Below are 21361 nucleotides of genomic sequence, written 5' to 3'. Positions count from 1 at the left end.
GATCACTGACATCAAAGGAATTAGTCCAGCTTATTGTTCTCATAAGATTAACTTAGAAGATGGAGCAAAACCTGTAGTTCAACGCCAAAGAAGACTTAACCCGAACATGCAAGAAGTTGTAAAAAAGGAGGTGGTTAAACTACTCGATGCCGTAATCATTTACTCAATCTCCGATAGCCCATGGGTGAGCCCGGTGCAAGTGGTACCAAAAAAAGGAGGCATGTCGGTGGTGGTCAATGAGGATAAAAAATTAATTCCAACAAGAACGGTAACCGGGTGGCGAGTTTGCATAGATTACAGAAAGCTAAATGATGCCACATGCAAGGATCACTTTCCTTTACTCTTTATCGACCAAATGCTCGAAAGACTCTTCGGCCATTTATACTATTGTTTTCTTGATGGGTTTTCGGGGTATTTTCAAATTCCAATAGAACCCCAAGACCAAGAGAAGACAACTTTTACATGCCCAAGTGGAACATTTGCATATAGACGCATGCCTTTTGGGTTATGCAATGCATTGGCCACTTTCCAAAGGTGCATGACGGCCATCTTTCATGATATGATTGAAAAGCTTATGGAGGTCTTCATGGATGATTTCTCGGTATTCGGGTCATCTTTTGAAGATTGCTTATCTAATTTGGACTTGATGCTAGCTCGATGTGAGAAGACAAACCTTGTCCTTAATTGGGAAAAGTGCCACTTCATGGTGAAAGAAGGAATTGTATTGGGTCACAAAGTTTCAACAAAGGGGATAGAAGTGGATAGAGAAAAAGTGGACACAATATCTAAGCTACCCCCTCCAACTAATGTAAAAGGGGTAAGGAGTTTTCTTGGCCATGCGGGATTTTATCGTCGCTTTATTAAAGACTTTTCGAAGATTACTAGGCCCTTGACTTAATTATTCTTGAAGGATGCCCCATTTGATTTTTCCAAGGAATGTCATGAAGCATTTCATTTGTTAAAGGAAAGATTAACCACTACTCCTATCATGATAGCACCAAATTGGAATCTTCCTTTCGAGCAAATGTGTGATGCAAGTGATTACGCTGTGGGAGCTGTTTTGGGACAAAGAGTTGACAAGGATTTTCAGCCCATCTACTATGCAAGCAAGACACTAAACCTAACTCAAGAAAACTACACTAATACCAAGAAGGGGCTACTTGTTGTGTTATACGCTTTTGATAAGTTCCGCCCTTATTTGGTATTATCAAAGACCATAGTTTTTACCGACCATTCGGCCCTAAAGTATCTTTTTACTAAACAAGATGCTAAGCCCCGATTGATACGTTGGGTCTTACTTTTGCAAGAGTTTGACATTGAAATATGCGATAAAAAGTGCGTGGAAGACATAGTTTCCGATCATTTGTCAAGATTAGAAAACCCGCATTTGGAGGAGTTCGAAGAAAACAAGATTGGGGACAATTTTCCCGATGAATATCTTTTAGTAGTATTCGGAGAAATGCCATGGTTTGCAGATATAGCTAACTAGTTAACAACCAATTACATTCCAAAAGACTTGACTCGACAACAAAAGAAGAAATTCTTTTTAGAAATCAAGTACTGCTTTTGGGATGAGTCGTATCTCTTCCGAAGCTGCATAGACGGAATGATAAGAAGATGTGTATTCGGGAAGGAAAGTCGAGATATATTGGCACACTGTCATAGCGGGCCCGCCGGAGGACATCATGGAGCACACTATACATCTAGGAAGATTTTTGATATTGGGTTTTCTTGGCCCGCAATTTTTAAAGATGCTGCTAAATTCGTCAAAGAATGTGATTCGTGCCAACGAGCAGGAAATACATCATCTCAAAATGAAATACCCCAACATAGTATTCAAATTTTTGAGATATTTGATGTGTGGGGTATTGATTTTATGGGACCTTTCCCAATGTCCAAAGGGAATAAATACATCTTGGTGGCGGTCGATTACGTGTCTAAATGGGCGGAGACACAAGCATTACCAACTAATGATGCTCGGGTGGTGGTGCGATTTCTAAAGAAGTTATTCTCAAGATTTGGAGTTCCTAAAGCTCTTATTAGTGGCTGGAGCACTCACTTTGCAAATGATCAATTAGCGAAAGTGTTTAAAAAATATGGGGTACATCATCGGTTCTCCACATCTTATCATCCACAAACTAGTGGGCAAACTGAAGTGACAAATAGGGCGTTAAATTTTTTTTTAGAAAGATCGGTTGGAGGAAATTGAAAGGAATGGTCGGATAAATTAGATGATGCACTTTGGGCCTTTCGAACAACTTTCAAGACACATATTGGTAATATACCATATAGGCTAGTTTATGGAAAGAATTGCCACTTACCGGTAGAAATTGAGCATAAACTTTTTGGGCTATAAAGATGTGCAATTTTGATTTGGCTGGACTTTGAACCAACCGGTTGATGTAAATGAATGCCCTTGATGAGTTTAGAAATGAGGCGTACACTAGTTCCTTGATATACAAAGAAAAGACAAAAAGTTGGCATGACAAAAGATTAAAGGGTAATAAGGACTTTCATGAAGGACAAAAGGCGCTACTTTTTAATTCAAGGTTCAAACTTTTCCCTGGCAAGCTAAAGACACGATGGGATGGTCCATTTATAGTGAAGCAAGTTTTCCCTCATGGAGTTATTGAGCTTATATCAAGAGATGGAACTGCTTTCAAGGTTAATGGTCATAGAGTAAAGAGATATGAAGAAGGAATTCCAAAGGATGAAGGTCTTGAAGAAGGGCTGCTTCTAGGAGGAACTACAGAAACTTAAAGTGGGATGGAGTCCAGCTAATGACTCCTTAAAAAGAAGCGCTTCCGGGAGGAAACCAGAGTTTAGAGTTTGCTTTCTTTTTCCTTTATTTTTCATTTTTATTAGGATTTGCATTTATCATTCTTTTTCTGAGCTTATGATGATTTCTTGAGGGCCAGCAATGCTCAAGTGTGGGGTTGGTGGCATACAATTCAAAAAACTCAATGTTTTTAGCTTTCTGAATAAAAGAGTCGTCGAGTAGGTACACCTGCTCGGCGAGTCCATTTAAGAAATCCCGATCAAACGCAGAATTGCAAAACTACTCGGCGAGTAGGTATATCTACTCGGCGAGTCCACGTATTTTCACGAAAAAAAATAATTATTTTTACATTTTGTAAAAAGGTTTTTTTTACCTTAATTGTGAAACACTTTCAAACACTCATTCAGCAACCACCATTACACGACGAGAAAGGTTCCTCTCAAGCTTTCATCTTGATTTCTTTTAGTTTCTTGCAAATCCAACTCAAAGGTAGTCATTTTCACTCTTAATCTTGTAAAAGTTTCAATCTTTGGTAGAGTTATACCCTTAATTTTTGCAAAATCCCAATTTTGACTAAACTTGGATTTTAGGGTTTTGAGTTCTTGATAAATTACGATGTTTTAGATGAAATTTCTTACATAGTTATGCTCCTGGAACATAATGAAGCAAACCCCCTGAATTAATCTATAGAAATCACGTAGTAAGATTCACCCGACTGGATTGAACTTGCAATGTTAATCTTGCTCGCCGAGTCGGTTCGCGGACTCGGTGAGTCTGGGTCACAGATGCCCAAAATTTCATTGTTCTTAACTGCTTTTTGTCTTGTTTGTGGTCTTCTTGATTCTGTTTTGCAGGAATTATGTCGAGGCATGGTCAGAGTTCAAGGGGAGGCAGCCACGAGGATCTCTCATGGTTATCTTTTCCTAAAATAACCTCCAAGTCTTCCCTTGCTCGTGCAAAGAACACGCTGACAGCTTTGAGGCGCAAGGAGATATATGTCCCTAATGAAATTGACTGGCACTGGATTGACCAAACTAGATTGGAGGAGGAGTTGACCCCTTACTTGGTCAAGTCTTTCAACAATGATGGGGTGTCAATAATCAGTGATGGCTGGAGTCGACTCTATAAAATTCAAGAACCTGTTTATCAGGAGTTGTGTTGGGAGTTCTTTGCTACTATCTCCTTCTGAGGTGGTAGTGACTATTACAATCCAAGTATTATATCTTTCTGTCTTGGACGGGAGCTGCGCCAATGCAGCATTGCAGAGCTTGCGTGGAGGGTGGGGATTTATGATAAAGATGTGATAATGTATGAAAATTTTGAAACATTTTTAGAGCATTTTTACAAGGAATTACCCGAGGGAGTGGTTGCATTGACTTGGTGGGACACAATCGCCAATCGGGTCTACATTCCATCATCCGCACAAGATGGGAGTATCCATTCCCCAATTCACCGCTTGATACATCGTCTGATCGCGAGTACAATTAACATGCGAAAGGATGACAATAAAGTTCCTACTCTTGAAATTTTATATATATGGAGTATTATCACTCCTGATGTGTTCTGCAATCTGCCATATTGCTTGGCGAAATATTTGGCAGAGGGGGCGGTAAAAGAGCGAATCACCTCCAAGATTAATGGGGGCATGTTTGTCACAAGATTAGCAAGGACATATGGTATTTTGGGACAAGGGGCAGCTAGGATGCTGACCATGATTCCTACTCCTCCTTTCAGCACCATATTATTTAGGAGGGCAAGGATCGTGGAAGATTTAGGTGGGGGCATTTTAGCATCCCTAATACGATGCAGTATTAGAGCCCGAGGAGCCGGGAAGAAGGGTGAGGCAAAGGCGAGAGGAAGTCTAGGAAGACCTACCGGTCATTCCGATAGATGAAGATTTGTCTATGGATTGGTACAACATTGAAGCAAGAAGGTACCAAGATGACCTTGGGAGAAGCATGAACTATAACGAAGAGTCATTTGTTTATTTGTTTGAACAAATGAATATCGCACCAAGGCCCAGACCCGAATTTCCCTATGTGCCAAGTTGGGAGGAAAAATTGCAAGCAAGGAGAAACCAAGCTAGTGGAAGTGGGATAGGAGGCAATGAAGAAGAGGATGATGATTGATATTTTTATTTCTTTTGTTTTGGATGTTTAAAAACTATTTCTATTTGTTTTCTGGGTTTGAAACTTTTTGAAACTTTTAGGACGATAAGTAGGAATTTGTTTTTATCACTTGTGGTTGCTCTTATTTTCCAGATTGAGGCTAGGATGTATGCGAGAGTTTCAAGTGTCAAGGCTAAAGTAAGGGTCGAGTCTAGAAGAAAATATGCAATTTTTGAGTTTAAGGTCGAGTCTGTTATCAAAAAGGGTTTAAGAGTGTTGCTTATTAAAGGAAAATGAAGGAAAGACACTAAATTATCATACCCAACCACAACAGGAATGGATTCAAAAACAAAAGATATATTCACCACTCAACAATATACTCGCCAAGTGTATATTTTGGGCTCGGTGAGTCCGCTTGCGAAACCACGACTTTTCTGCTAGAAACCCTTCTACTCATCGAGCAACCGTATATACTCGATGAGTCATTCAATATTTTCCTATTAAAATTGGGATTTTGACCACATATGATATGGGTTTACTCATATTCGTCGCTCCGAGTCATTTTTCGTGTTGACGGCTCTATTGTATTTGACGGATTCCCGGTGGGGTATGTCAACACCATTAAATCACATTTTTAATGGGTGAACTCAACAACATAAATGACCATATTACAAGTTAAGAGTTAACCGCTCGACGCTCGAATACCGCAAGCCTTGCCCGAAAAAATAAGTATTCAGAATATACGTTGCAATCCAACCCCCTTTATTATTTTCAAAAGGGGGGGGGGGGGTGGGGAGAGCCGTACGCTACTGCTACTAGCCCACAAAACGATTGCTTCGAAGCAACCACAAAATCGTCCATAATTTTAAGGAAACATATGGATTATCAAACATATGCTTCGAAGCAACCACAAAATAGTCCATAATTTTAAGGAAACATATGAATTATCAAACATGAGTGTGTCATCTCTTCAAGATAACCGCTCCAGCTCCGTGACACTCAGAATGCATTGACGACAAGCTCACGGAGTAAAGATCGGTTAGTAGAGAATTTGCAGTGACTCGCGAAGTGTGCACTACTGTCCAATCGCCTAAAGTTTCCCCCAGTGGGCATAAAAATATAATCTTCTACCTAGTGTTGGCTCCGGATCTCATCCCCATCGCCGGGGCGCGAGTGATTTTCATCAAATGGTGTTTCTGTGGACAACTTTCGAGTGTGACTGGACCGCAGGAACCACAAACCAAGCACGTCGCATTTATCTACACAGCAACTAAACCGAATAGCAGTCTCAAAGATCGCACGGCGAGTCTATGCTTCTCGGCTACGCTAACTTGTGCCTGGTACATCTCCACTCCTCTACGAAGAGATCCCTAGCATTATGATGACAAAAATGCTCAAACTGAACACTGACATTAGACACACATCGACCTACTTCGGATATAAGGTCTAACTATCTCTATTTTCTTAAGTAAATCAACAACATACACACCTACATATTATCTCCATTTAGTAAACCAAAAATATTTATCAAAACTTTATCATGGAAATCATGGCATGCATTTACCTTCAGGAAGTTAAAGCATTTACACAACAAATACTAGCCTTTTACTCGTAATAGAAAATATTTTTACCAACCTCTTGTTTTGATATGCACGGATACCACATTTTGATAACTAAACTAGCAAACAAATTTCGGTTTAATCACAATTTCGCTTTCATCGGTGCCTAGCCACTGACTGCATACCACTAAAACATTTTTACCTAACATACAAGTTGATGACGCACAGTTCATATGACTAAGTCAAGTCCAATGTCATTGGCCACGTACCAATAACGTCGATCTGCGGGACTTGTTGATATATGGTCCATTAGCATGGCCTAGACAGATCTGGCGCGCCAGCCTCGCCTGGCGCTCCCTTGCCAGTCATGTTGGGGACTCTCCTGCTAGCCTGAATTGTCTCTCCCTTGCCTGGCGCCCCCTTGTCGGCCTTTCCTGATTCGCGCTCGCCAGCCTTGCCTAGGGCGTGCCCGCCAGCCCAGCCCGACGCCTCCGGGCGGCCTCGCCCAGCTCCTTGCTAGCTCGGCTTGAATTAGGTTGGCCCAAGACCTGACCTAATTCCCCTTGACCTATTTGTCCCCTATAAATAGAATAGTGTCTCCTCAATGAAGGGGGACCATTCCCATGGACTCTTCCCCAAGTGGCTCACCGCCACCAGATCTTCCCCTTGGCTCAGCCGCCACACTATACTCCAGTCGGGTTGCTCAGCCGCCACCCGCTGTTGTCAGCCACCATACACCAGCACCAACACCAAGATGGTTCTCTCCAGCTACGGAGGACCATCTTAGATCTTCCAGCTGGTCTAACTTGAATGTCGGAGTCCGCTCCCGGGGCACAGTCCCTAGGGCGGCTCTAACTCATATCTCTGTTGTGACCTTATAGACCCAACCCGACGTAGAATCACATCCTCACATCAGGTGGTCAGAGTCGATGTCGCATCATTTGGCGTATCCCGGACTCGAACGAGCAGCTATCATCTCGTTCTTGTCTAGATCTGCTCAGATATGTCGTTTCAGCTAAGATTTTCCTCATATCTGTTCATTTCTAGCATCATTTGGTTCAGATTCATTTGGCTTCTACCAAGATCTGTTCAGATCGATTTGGTTTTGCCAAGATATTTTCAGATCTATTCGACCATCGTTTAGATCTCTTGATCAATCCTTTTTTTCGTTGAGGTCTTTTGATTTGTTTACTTTTTTTGGTCAAATCTTTAGATCTATTGAGTTTTTTCGCTCAGATGGTTAGATCTACTTCGTTTTTGCTAAGATATCTAAATATGCATTGTTTCAGTTTATTAGGGCAATTCTCAAGTTAAAAGATTCTATCAGACACAACTTTTGGTTTATATTTCGATGGATTATTAACAAAGTTGGGGAGAAAAGAGGTTTTTATGTAACAGTCCGAAATCCAGGTATTCTTCTTTTGGCTTTACATCTTGGTTAAGTTGGTGATTTAGGGTTTTCATGGTAGGCGAGTACGCAGGGCGTACAAGGTGTACGTTGCGCGTACTCGCGCGCCTCATTTGGACGCGTTCCCCCTCAGGTACGCGGGCCTCATTCAGACCCAAACCCTAAATTCCTTTGATGGGGCTATAAAAGGAACATGTGGCTGGTCTTCTCAGCCACCATCCCTCAGAGTGAAACCCTAAAAAGAGTGTACCCTCGTTCTTAGGCCATTGTGTGTGTATTCTAAGCTTGGTGGTGCCATTTCAAGGTTGCAAAGGAGAAGAAAAGCTTGTTGGAGAGGCTAGAAGGGGTGCTCAAGTGTAGATCTGAACTTTGCAAGGCCTAAAGCTTCATTTCCAGGTATAAAGTTCGGATCTTGTCACTTGGTTCATGTTGTATGCTTAAAAGGTGTACGATCAGCCAGCGCCCGAACGGTAAAAATCCCCAAAATACCCTTACAATATGTGTTATGAGATATGATATGATATGATACGCATGCTAGAAGACTAGGTATTCATATTAGGACAAGAGTGGCCTGATTTGTGATGCCTTAGTCTAGGGAAATCTGCTGCTATGAGGTGCTTTGAGAGCGAGTGGGTAGCTAGTGCATGGCAAGAATAGAGTACTCAGGATCCGGGGTTTGGGGAGGAGGACTTGGGGTGAATGCTGATGCGGTGTAGTCGGTAGTATTGGGCCCGTACTACCAATGACACCAGGTCAGTGGGAAACCCAAGTAAGAATCCCTGGGTATCGGAGACTGAGTAGGGTTGCGTTATCGAGTGCGATTATGCTCGATAGAGTGTCTGATATTTCTATGTTGTATTTCAGAGGCATCATGGTTGGACCACGCCACATACCTAGTACGAGCAGTGTGAGTGACGAGGAGATTCGTCAGATGATTCATGAGGAGGTGGATGCAGCGATCCGGGCTGAGATTCCGGAGATGTTTGGGTCTATTAAGACCACACTGATGGAGACATTTGATGAGCGGTACGCCGTGTTGACTGAGGCTGCAGCCGCTGCAGCTACCGCAGCTGTGGCCGCTGCCAGACCACAGGGAGGTGACTCGTTGCTGTTCCGGGAGTTCAGCAACACGAAGCCACCTGAGTTTGACGAGACACATGATCCGATCGTTGCGATGAGATGGATTGCTGATATCGAGGGATGCTTCTACACTTGTTCATGTCCGGAGCATCTGAGGGTACGGTTCGTCTTGAACCAGCTCCGCCTGGGAGCAAATGATTGGTGGAAGTTCGTGACGGCGAACTTCACTCTGGCAGAGGTTTCAGCTGTGACATGGGAGAGGTTTACCACTATGTTCAGAGACGAGTACGTTCCCCCGGTAGAGAGGGAATGGTTGGTTCAGGAGTTCTTGTCCCTCAAGCAGGGTAATGATTACGTCACGGTGATCACGCGGAAGTTTCATGAGAGGGCGATGTTCTGCCCCAAGCAGGTGTCCACGGAGCAGGCTCGGATGAGCCGGTATTTGGGTGTGCTGAGGAGGGATATCCGGGAGTTCGTATCGAACTCATCATACCATACTTTTGCTGAGCTTCAGGCGAATGCCAAGAAGCGCGAGATCGAGTTGGAGACCCAGGCCAGGGAGGAGGCCGAGTCTCAACGGGTGGATCGGCGGTCGGCTCAGTCTCAGCCGGTAGCCAAGCGGAGCAAGTCTGCCGATTCGAGGACGGGAGGTCAGAAGGGCCGCACTTGCGGAAAGTGCGGCAAGGGTCATGAGGGGACATGTCGATCAGGTGCTTGCTACAAGTGTGGCAAGGAGGGGCACATTGCTAGGGATTGCCCCAAGGGGTTTATGGTTTGCTTTCATTGCAACCAGACCGGCCATCGGAAGGCCAAGTGCCCTCAGCTTCTCTAGGGATCTGTACCTGCTGCTAGGGCTACTGAGACTCGACCAGTGAAGGCCGAGGCCCCGAGGGCTCGTGGGAGAGCTTTCCAGTTGACTGCGGAGGAGGTCCGCGCGGCGCCTGATGTTGTGGCTGGTATGTATTCTTTCGTGTATTTATTATTCTTTTATGAGATGTTGTGCTTATTTCATGATATGCGTAGGTACTTTTCTTGTGAATTCTGTACCTGCTTTAGTATTATTTGACTCGGGTGCGAGTTGGTCTTTCGTATCTCTGGCTTTTAGTCAGCACCTCGGTATTGATCGATAAGTGATGAGTCGACCTCTGAGGGTTTCCATAGCTGATGAGAAAGTGATATATGCCGCAGACGTGATTCGAGGATGTGTGCTCGAGATTTTGGGTGTCAAATTCCCTATAGACTTGGTTCCTATAGCGATGGGAGATGTCTGCGTTATCGTGGGCATGGACTGGTTGAGTAAGTTTGGGGCAGTCATTGACTGCGAGAGACAGCTGGTGACGATTCGAGACCCTAGTGGGGGAGTGCTTACGGTGTATGGCGAGGGGACCCGGTGTGGGTCGGCGTTTTGTTCGGCTGCCAGGGCGAGGCAGAGTTTGCAGCAGGGCTGCAATGGATTCATAGCCTACGTGACGGATACTCGAGTGGCCGTGGGGAGGCCCAATTCGGTTGATGACGTTCCTATTGTATGCGAGTTTTCGGATGTGTTCCCCGAAGAGTTACCAGGTGTGCCTCCGGAAAGGCAAGTGGAGTTCCGTATCGATTTGGTTCCGGGAGCGGCGCCCATCGCCAAGGTGCCTTATCGTCTCGCTCCACCGGAAATGCAGGAGTTATCCTTGCAGCTTCAGGAGCTGTTGGGGAAGGTGTTTATTCGACCGAGTAGCTCACCTTGGGGAGCGCCGATTTTGTTCGTCAAGAAAAAGGATGGTTCACACCGGATGTGTATCGATTACCGGGAGTTGAACAAGTTGACGGTTAAGAACCGGTATCCGTTACCTAGGATCGACGATCTGTTCGATCAGTTGCAGGGGGCATCTTGGTTCTCCAAGATAGACTTGAGGTCGGGTTATCATCAGATGAGGGTTCGGGATGAAGATATTCAGAAGACTGCTTTCAGAACTCGTTATGGACATTATGAGTTTGTGGTGATGCCTTTTGGGCTCACCAATGCCCCAGCTGCGTTCATGGATCTCATGAACAGGGTGTGCAGGCCGATGCTGGATCGGTCGGTGATCGTATTCATTGATGATATTCTGGTATATTCGAGGTCTAAGGAGCAGCACGAGGAGCATTTGAGGGAGATTCTTGGAGTTCTGAGATCGGAGAGACTGTATGCCAAATTCTCCAAGTGTGATTTCTGGTTACGAGAGGTCCAGTTCCTAGGGCACCTTGTTAACCAGAAAGGGATTTTGGTCGATCCGGCCAAGATAGAGGCGGTGATGAGATGGGAAGTGCCGAGATCGCCCACAGAGATCAGGAGCTTTCTGGGTTTGGCTGGATATTATCGCAGGTTTATCAAGGATTTCTCCAAGATCGTCGTGCCACTTACTAGGATGACCTGGAAGGGTGTTGCATTTTCGTGGGGACCAGAGCAGCAATCCTCATCCGAGACCCTTCGTCAGAAATTGTGCGAGGCCCCGGTTCTTGCACTCCCGGAAGGGATGGAGGATTTTGTGGTGTACTGTGATGCATCTATATCGGGTTTAGGGGCGGTGCTTATGCAGAGGGGGCATGTGATAGTGTAACGCCCGTAGATCAGGGCTAGTCAATTTAGAGACAATAAGCGTCAAAAATGACTATTTGATAGAAGATTATTTAGGATGAATAATCCTAACTAAGTTGTAGTATATGTTACAAGGTTTCCATGCATATAAAGAACGCCAAAATCCGAGTTATAACGAAGAAGTTATGACTTGTTGAAGTTTCGCGACAGAACCGGCACAACGCTGAATGACGTAAAAAGTGGATTCACGTTAGAGTGATATTTAGCCTTAGCGATCTAAACGAGAATCGAAGATCTCGTTGTTAGTAGCGAAACGAGGAAAAGTTAGGCAAGAACGGACGTCGGACGAAGAAGTTATGAATTTATAACGAAATTTTCTGTCCCGACCTATTAAAAATAAATAATAAAAATAAAATTCAAAATTAGCTGATGGAGTCTAAATGAAAGTTGTAGAGCGTAGTCTCACCTTTCCGTGGATATAAAGAACGTCAAAAACGGAGTTCGTATGAAGAAGATATGAATTTCCGAAGTTTATTAAATATTTTGTAATTCAATTTAATTGAAAATTTGGAAGCATTATCCGAAGGCGAGTCACCGGTCTGATATGAGGTACGCCCCGCGTACTCCGAAGGTGTCGACATCGCAGCAAGTGGCTTCGGATGACGCATGCAGTGACGGATTCGGACGCGTACGCCCCGCGTACTCCGAGGCTCCAGCCTTCTATAAATAGGATGCGAGGGCAGCCGACTCTTTTGCCAATTTTCTCTCTTCTCTCTCCCGTTTTGCATCGTTTTGCGTGCCAGAAATACCCCGAAGCCCCGGTATCATACTCTAGCCCCGAGGCAAGTCCCGAGATCCCGAAGATCCCGAGAAGTGCGGTTCCCGAGCCGAAGCTCTGCCCGCGAGAAGTTTGATTTTTGAAGAGATCTTCCAGATCTGCTGACGATTACTACTTCTGCAAGTCGTAGTGCTGTCCGATCATCTTCTGATCAAGTGAGTGTATACTACCTTTCATAAACACGATAATAATACAAGTATGGTTTGAGTGTATTAAGTATATTGTTGTTTATATGTGTGAGTGTGTAGTTACTTTCTTCTAACACATAAACATGAAGTACTTGCTATGAAATACGTGTTATGTGTTTATATGTTATTTGTCTATTTAAGATGGGCATGGAAATTGGAGTTGTATACAGGTGTTAAATGATTTAAACTGTGTAAGCATTTATATCTACAAAATTGTTGGGTAGAACATAGGTAGATGGAATAGTTGGTGACTATGGAGTTAGCGCCTATTGTATAAACCTTGGCAACGATGTGACTTCTTGCCTATTTGAGTAAACCTTGGCGACTATGGAGTTAGCGCTTGTTGAGTAGACCTTGGCGACTATGGAGTTAGCGCTTGTTGAGTAGACCTTGGCGACTATGGAGTTAGCGCTTGTTAAGTGAACTTTGGTGACTATGGAGTTAGCGCCAGATAACTATGGATTTAGTACTTGATAAATAAGCTTTGGCAGCAATGGAATTCGTGCCAAATTCCTTATGAATAAATGAATGAAGGATAGTTGGTTCTTAGGGTAAAACCTTAAGAAGAAAATGGGGATGGGTAATTGGGTTGATTGTTTGCTGATTACATATAATAATTATATTATTGTGGGTTGAAAACCCTATATGCTCACCAGGCTCCCAAGCCTGACCCACTCAGTTTTCTTTTCATTACAGGTAATGGCACAAGGGTATAAATTGGAGGACTTGACAAGAGATTTTGGATTATAGATCAGTAGTTGAATAACTATTGTAAGGTCTATTTTATATTGTTTATGTTTTTGGTCTGTAACGAACATGACATCCCGAGTTTTTATTATTTAATGAAAATACATTCTTTTCGAGAAATGTTTTGATAAATGGTTGTCATATTTTATTTTGGGAACAAATTCCGCAACCGTTTTCTTTAAACGATCACTCTGATTTATAAAACAAAGCATAAACAAATCGGTCTTTTCTGGCCGTGAAATTGGGGATGTCACAGTTGGTATCAGAGCATTTGTTTAAGCGAACTAGGAATATGGATTTATTTGTAGACTTAAACTTAGAATGCTAAGCAATGATTATGAGTTGAGTGTGTCCATTATATTTTAGGTAGTACACCTAAATTGACACAGGCACTATTTTATTTTAGGAAAATTGCCTAAAATGCTATTATGTGCTAATTGTTATATGTTTGCCATATATGATGTTAATTGTTCGGATCTATGGTCTGTTGCCGACCGGATCTGGAAACCTTATGTGTTTAGGATTCTAAGCGTGCGTCTACGATATTAGAACTAACATGTAAACGTTTCGGAGTGATAAGGATGATTTGAATATCTATCGTGACTAAGGATCTAATTTCACCTTATTCGGTGTATAGATCAAAAATGGTGAGAACGAGGAGTGGAGTTGGAAATGCTGATGAAAACAGGAATCAAATGCCAGTAATTGAACAAATACCTGTTGTGGCAGCAGCGCCTGAACCAATGACAATGGCCAGAGTTCAAGTGATGATCCAGGCAATGTTGAATAATCAAATGGAAGAAACCAGACGTCTGATCAGGCAGAATCGCGAGGAATTGTCAATTCAAGTTGAAGAGCCCGAAGTAAATGGAGGGCAGTTTGAAGGAGGAAACTACAGTGGGACCGTTGGTCAAGCCAACCCACTAATAGTTCGCCAAAACAACCAGGATAGGGGAAATGATGGACGTGGATGCAAGTACAAGGATTTCATGGCATCCAAACCACCATGTCTTTCTGGGAGCCCGACACCGGTGCAAGTCATGGACTGGATCTCCGAAATGGAGACAATGTTTGAAAGTTGCGAGTGTAGCAACAGACAGAAGACCGCTCTTGCAATCCCTCTGTTAAAATCTAGAGTATTGAGCTGGTGGAAGTTACTGGCTGGTTCGATGCCCAAGGGGGAAGCTAGCAAGATGTCTTGGGAAGAATTCGTGGTGCAACTGAAATTGCAATACTGCTCTGAGCAAGATCTTCTGGATATCAACAATGAGTTCCAGAATCTGAAGAAAGGAAAATTAAGCGTTACTGAATATGCTACGAGCTTTACGGAGAAGATGAAGCTTATTCCATACCTAATTCCGACTGAACTTTCCAAGGTCAACAAGTTTGCCAATGGATTACCAGCGGACTTTTGTCCGATAGTCAAACAAGCAACCACTCTAAAAGCCGCCATCTGGGCAGCCAAAAATGTTGAGACCCAAATAAAAGAGAAGGGTCTGGAAAGGGCTGAAGTTGGAGAGAAAAGGAAGCGTGAAGGATCTTCAATAATCGACAAAGAAAGTAAATTCTCGAAATCTGGGGGAAGAGATGAGGCTAAGTGGTGTGAGAAGTGTAAGAAGAAATACTTCGGGAAATGTAGCGAGGAGATGACTTGCTACAAATGTGGGAAGACAGGGCACTACGCCAACAAGTGCGCACCTACCAAGAAGATGTGCGATAGGTGTAATGAAGAAGGTCATATTTCTAAAGACTGCCCACAGAAAAACACACCTCCACAGCCAAGGGCATTCAACATGTTCCTCAACGAAGCAGAAAGGGATGGGAGGGTTAAAGGATGAAGGCTTCATTTATATATAAAGTTTGTAAAGTCTGTATCAAGAAGCATAGCCTGTTAGAGGCATAGTATAGGGTGAACTTGAACTTTTGTGTAATAGTTTCAAGAATTAGTATAAACCCTGGTTTTGTTATCTAATGTGTTGAATGATTATATGATTTATGTATGGTGACTTGGTTAACTGCGAGACAATACTTGGGACGAGTATTAGTAGGTGTGAATGGTAGTAGAGATCTATACTACCGGAAGCACAGGACTCACGCTTGGATCATGGGAAGTCACAAGGTTATCAAGAAGCTAGTAATTGGTTTCGTTTTATTCAAGTTTGTCATTTCCCTTGTTTCGGTAATGGCTAGTAGGATGATGGTTATTCCGACCCTAGTGGTCATATTAATTGAGTCCGACCGCGATGAGAGGTCATCGGGGCACGACCCATCAGTTAGTTACAATAGATAAATGAATGTATTTATCCTTAGAAGAAGAAAGAGTCCACAATAAGGATTTATTTTGTAACTTAAAGATGTCGATCTAAAGTCCAACATAGTACGAAGAGCAGATGCAGGGTTGAGCATCAAGGTTATTACTTAGAATGGAGAGATAACTTATGGAGTCAGTATACGAATCCTATTTCATTGATGATTCCGGGACGTAATCACCCTAAAGGGTGATAATTGTAACGCCCGTAGATCAGGGCTAGTCAATTTAGAGACAATAAGCGTCAAAAATGACTTTTTGATAGAAGATTATTTAGGATGAATAATCCTAACTAAGTTGTAGTATATGTTACAAGGTTTCCGTGCATATAAAGAACGCCAAAATCCGAGTTATAACGAAGAAGTTATGACTTGTTGAAGTTTCGCGACAGAACCGGCACAACGCTGAATGACATAAAAAGTGGATTCACGTTAGACTGATATTTAGCCTTAGCGATCTAAACGAGAATCGAAGATCTCGTTGTTAGTAGCGAAACGACGAAAAGTTAGGCAAGAACGGACGTCGGACGAAGAAGTTATGAATATATAACGAAATTTTCTGTCCCGACCTATTAAAAATAAATAATAAAAATAAAAGTCAAAATTAACCGACGGAGTCTAAACGAAAGTTGTAGAGCGTAGTCTCACCTTTCCGTGGATATAAAGAACGTCGAAAACGGAGTTCGTATGAAGAAGGTATGAATTTCCGAAGTTTATTAAATATTTTGTAATTAAATTTAATTGAAAATTCGGAAGCATTATCCGAAGGCGAGTCACCGGTCTGATCCGAGGTACGCCCCGCGTACTCGAGTACACCCCGCGTACTCCGAAGGTGTCAACATCGCAGCAAGTGGCTTCGGATGACGCATGCTGTGACGGATTCGGAAGCGTACGCCCCGCGTACTCCGAGGCTACAGCCTCCTATAAATAGGATGCGAGGGCAGCCGACTCTTTTGCCAATTTTCTCTCTTCTCTCTCCCGTTTTGCATCGTTTTGCGTGCCAGAAATACCCCGAAGCCCCGGTATCATAGTCTAGTCCCGAGGCAAGTCCCGAGATCCCGAAGATCCCGAGAAGTGCGGTTCCCGAGCCGAAGCTCTGCCCGCGAGAAGTTTGATTTTTGAAGAGATCTTCCAGATTTGCTAAGGATTACTACTTCTGCAAGTCGTAATGCTGTCCGATCATCTTCTGATCAAGTGAGTGTATACTACCTTTCATAAACACGATAATAATACAAGTATGGTTTGAGTGTATTAAGTATATTGTTGTTTATATGTGTGAGTGTGTAGTTACTTTCTTCTAACACATAAACATGAAGTACTTGCTATGAAATACGTGTTATGTGTTTATATGTTATTTGTCTATTTGAGATGGGCATGGAAATTGGAGTTTTATACAGGTGTTAAATGATTTAAACTGTGTAAGCATTTATATCTACAAAATTGTTGGGTAGAACATAGGTAGATGGAATAGTTGGTGACTATGGAGTTAGCGCCTATTGTATAAACCTTGGCAACGATGTGACTTCGTGCCTATTTGAGTAAACCTTGGCGACTATGGAGTTAGCGCTTGTTGAGTAAACCTTGGCGACTATGGAGTTAGCGCTTGTTGAGTAGACCTTGGCGACTATGGAGTTAGCGCTTGTTGAGTAGACCTTGGCGACTATGGAGTTAGCGCTTGTTAAGTGAACTTTGGTGACTATGGAGTTAGCGCCAGATAACTATGGATTTAGTACTTGATAAATAAGCTTTGGCAGCAATGGAATTCGTGCCAAATTCCTTATGAATAAATGAATGAAGGATAGTTGGTTCTTAGGGTAAAACCTTAAGAAGAAAATGGGGATGGGTAATTGGGTTGATTGTTTGCTGATTACATATAATAATTATATTATTGTGGGTTGAAAACCCTATATGCTCACCAGGCTCCCAAGCCTGACCCACTCAGTTTTCTTTTCATTACAGGTAATGGCACAAGGGTATAAATTGGAGGACTTGACGAGAGATTTTGGATTATAGATCAGTAGTTGAATAACTATTGTAAGGTCTATTTTATATTGTTTATGTTTTTGGTCTGTAACGAACATGACATCCCGAGTTTTTATTATTTAATGAAAATACATTCTTTTCGAGAAATGTTTTGATAAATGGTTATCATATTTTATTTTGGGAACAAATTCCGCAACCGTTTTCTTTAAACGATCACTCTGATTTATAAAACAAAGCATAAACAAATCGGTCTTTTCTGGCCGTGAAATTAGGGATGTCACAGATAGCGTATGCTTCGAGGCAGTTGAAGCCTCATGAGTTGAGATATCCCACCCACGACCTGGAATTGGGGGCTGTGGTGTTTGCCCTCAAGATCTGGCGGCATTATCTTTATGGGGTTCGGTGTACCATCTACACGGACCACAAGAGTCTGAAGTACTTGATGGATCAGCCAAACCTGAATATGCGACAGAGGAGATGGTTGGATGTGGTGAAGGATTACGATTGTGAGATCCTGTACCACCCGGGTAAGGCTAATGTGGTAGCCGACGCGTTGAGCCGTACGGCGGAAAGCGCCCCGATCTGGGATATTTGTATGAGGTTGACGGTGATGACCCCGATTTTAGATACCATTCGAGGAGCTCAGGCTGAGGCTGCGAAACCAGAAAACTAGAAGAGGGAGCGGGTTGTAGGTCAGGTATCAGGATTCGTTACGGATGGTCGAGGGCTTATGACTTTTTAGGGTCGGATTTGGGTACCGTTTGTGGGCGGTACGAGTACTATTTTGATGGAGTAAGCGCATCGATCGAAATTCTCGATTCATCCCGGGGCTACGAAAATGTATTTGGACCTAAGGAAGGAGTATTGGTGGCCCTGTATGAAAAGTGATGTTGCATGGTTTGTTGAGAGATGCCTGACTTGTCGGCAGGTTAAGGCCGAGCTCCAGCATCCGCACGGTAAATTGCAGCCGCTAGAGATTCCCGAATGGAAGTGGGAATAGATTACCATGGATTTTATCACCAAATTGCCGTGGACTGCGAGGGGAGTCGACGCGATTTGGGTGATCGTGGATAGATTGACGAAGAGCGCTCATTTTCTAGCCATCAGCGAAAGCTCTTCTGCGGAGAAGTTGGCGGAATTATACGTGAGGGAGGTGGCATCGCGACATGGGGTTCCGATGTCAATTGTTTCAGATCGGGATGTGCGTTTTACTTCCAGGTTTTGGAAGAAGTTTCATGAGGAGTTGGGTACGAGACCGCATTTCAGTACCGCATACCACCCGCAAACAGACGGACAGAGCGAGCGGACGATCCAGACGCTTGAGGATATGCTCCGTGCATGTGTTTTGGATTTTGGAGGGAGCTGGGACACCTATCTGCCTTTAGCAGATTTTTCGTACAACAACAGCCATCATTCGAGCATTGGTATGCCACCTTTTGAGTTGTTGTATGGTCGGAGGTGTCGCACCCCCATCTGTTGGGGAGAAGTGGGGCAGAGGGTGATGGGTAGCACGGAGATTGTACTCCAGACGACCGAGCAGATTCAACAGGTCAGGCAGAGGTTGTTGACTGCGCAGAGTCACCAGAAGAGTTATGCGGACAGGCGGCGGTCCGAGCTCGAGTTTCAGGTTGGCGACCTTGTGCTCCTAAAGGTCTCTCCTTGGAAAGGGGTGATTCGATTCAGGAAAAGGGGCAAGTTGGGACCCCGGTATATTGGACCTTTCAGGGTAACTGCTAGGGTGGGCCGGGTAGCCTACCGGTTGGAGCTACCTGCTGAGTTGGGGCAGATTCATGATACCTTTCATGTCTCGCAGTTGAGGAAATGTATTGCCGACGAGTCGGCAGTGGTTCCATTGGATGGTATTCAGGTGGATGCAGGCCTGAACTATGTGGAGAGACCAATAGCGATCAGGGATCGGAAAGTTAAGGTTTTGAGGAACAAGGAAGTACCCCTGGTACAAGTGCAGTGGCAACATCGGAAGGGGTCCGAGCTGACGTGGGAAACCGAGTCTGAGATACGGGATCAGTATCCAGAGTTGTTTTCAGTATGAGACTTCGGGGGAGAAGTCTGATTCTAGTGGGGGAGAATTGTAACAGCCCGAAATCCAGGTATTCTTCTTTTGGCTTTACATCTTGGTTAAGTTGGTGATTTAGGGTTTTCATGGTAGGCGAGTACGCTGGGCGTACAAGGTGTACGCTGCGCGTACTCGTGCGCCTCATTTGGACGCATTCCCCCTCAGGTATGCGGGGCGTACCCAAGGTTACGCCCGGCATAACTCATTCAGACCCAAACCCTAAATTCCTTTGATGGGGCTATAAAAGGAGCATGTGGCTGGTCTTCTCAGCCACCATCCCTCAGAGTGAAACCCTAAAAAGAGTGTACCCTCGTTCTTAGGCCATTGTGTGTGTATTCTAAGCTTGGTGGTGCCATTTCAAGGTTGCAAAGGAGAAGAAAAGCTTGTCGGAGAGGCTAGAAGGGGTGCTCAAGTGTAGATCTGAACTTTGCAAGGGCTAAAGCTTCATTTCTAGGTATAAAGTTCGGATCTTGTCACTTGGTTCATGTTGTATGCTTAAAAGGTCATTTTCTAGGGTTTAAGTCCCAAAGGTGGAGACTTTTGTGCAAATGGCCTCCATAAGCTTAGATACTTCATATTTCTGATCTATTGGAGTTGTAGACTCATAAAAATGGCATCTTGGACGTGGGGTTTGCACCATGCATGAGATCTAGGTCCTTGAGTTTGAATAAAGGGTTGTTATATGATGTTGGAGCCTTTACAGCCGTGCCGAGGTTTAAAGGTCTCGACTTTATGGATTTAGACACACTAGAAGAGTCGGATCTAGAAGTGGAAGTAATGGCTTAACCGATTAAGACCAGAAATGGAGAGTGGCTGATTCTGGTGGTTATGCTGGGCGTAACTTCCAGTACGCGCAGCGTACTGGGTGGAGACCCCGATCAGGGAGGGGTTGGCGAAGTACGCCCCGCGTACTCTCAGGGTTTGACTTTTGTTGACTTTTAGGGTTTTGGTCAACTTGAGGACTTTAGGTCAAGGAAGGGTAAAATGGTCTTTTACCCTCTGAGGAATGATGATAAGGGGTAAAGTTTTAAGTGGTGGAAGTCCTTGTGTAATAAATGATATTTTTATGTTTAGGCGAGGTTGAGCCGTCGTTCGGGGTCGGTGTTAGCGAGGACACGAGATCTTAGACTTTCCACGAGGTGAGTCTTCTCACTATACTATACACGGAAGGGTTTGACTGTGTGACCGGAAGGTCGGATATGGTATGAGATATATGTGTTATGTGTGATAAGTTAATCGTTTTATGTGTCATGTATGATATGCTTGATATGGGCCGGAAGGCATTATGTTATGGGCCGGAAGGCGAATATGTTATGGGCCGGAAGGCGTTGTAATGTGGACCGTAAGGTTGGCGTGGGTAGGACCGGAAGGTTTACCTAGTCGGGACGGAAGTCCCCTGAGACACATGGACCAGAAGGTCAGGGCCTGGAAAGGCGTATGTGCGTAGGTTGTATTTTGGGGAACTCACTAAGCAATTATGCTTACAGTTGTTGTGATATGTGTTTCAGGTACCAGCGAGGACCGTGGGAAGGCGCCGACGTGATCTGTACACACTGATGGAGGATTTATGATCTTGGGATTTATATGATTTGTATTATGATATGATACATTGGATCTTTATGACTTATTTTGGATGGAAATATGTTTTTAAGAAATGAAATTTTGTTTTAAAAATTCTCGTTGTTACATTTTATGAGATTTTTCTCCATCTTTGTTCATATTTTCGAATT

This window comes from Lactuca serriola, chromosome 1, assembly GCF_051521515.1.
Source record: "Lactuca serriola cultivar US96UC23 chromosome 1, Lser_US96UC23_V15, whole genome shotgun sequence".
In the NCBI taxonomy this organism is placed as follows: Eukaryota; Viridiplantae; Streptophyta; class Magnoliopsida; order Asterales; family Asteraceae; genus Lactuca; species Lactuca serriola.
This window is presented reverse-complemented; position numbering follows the sequence as displayed.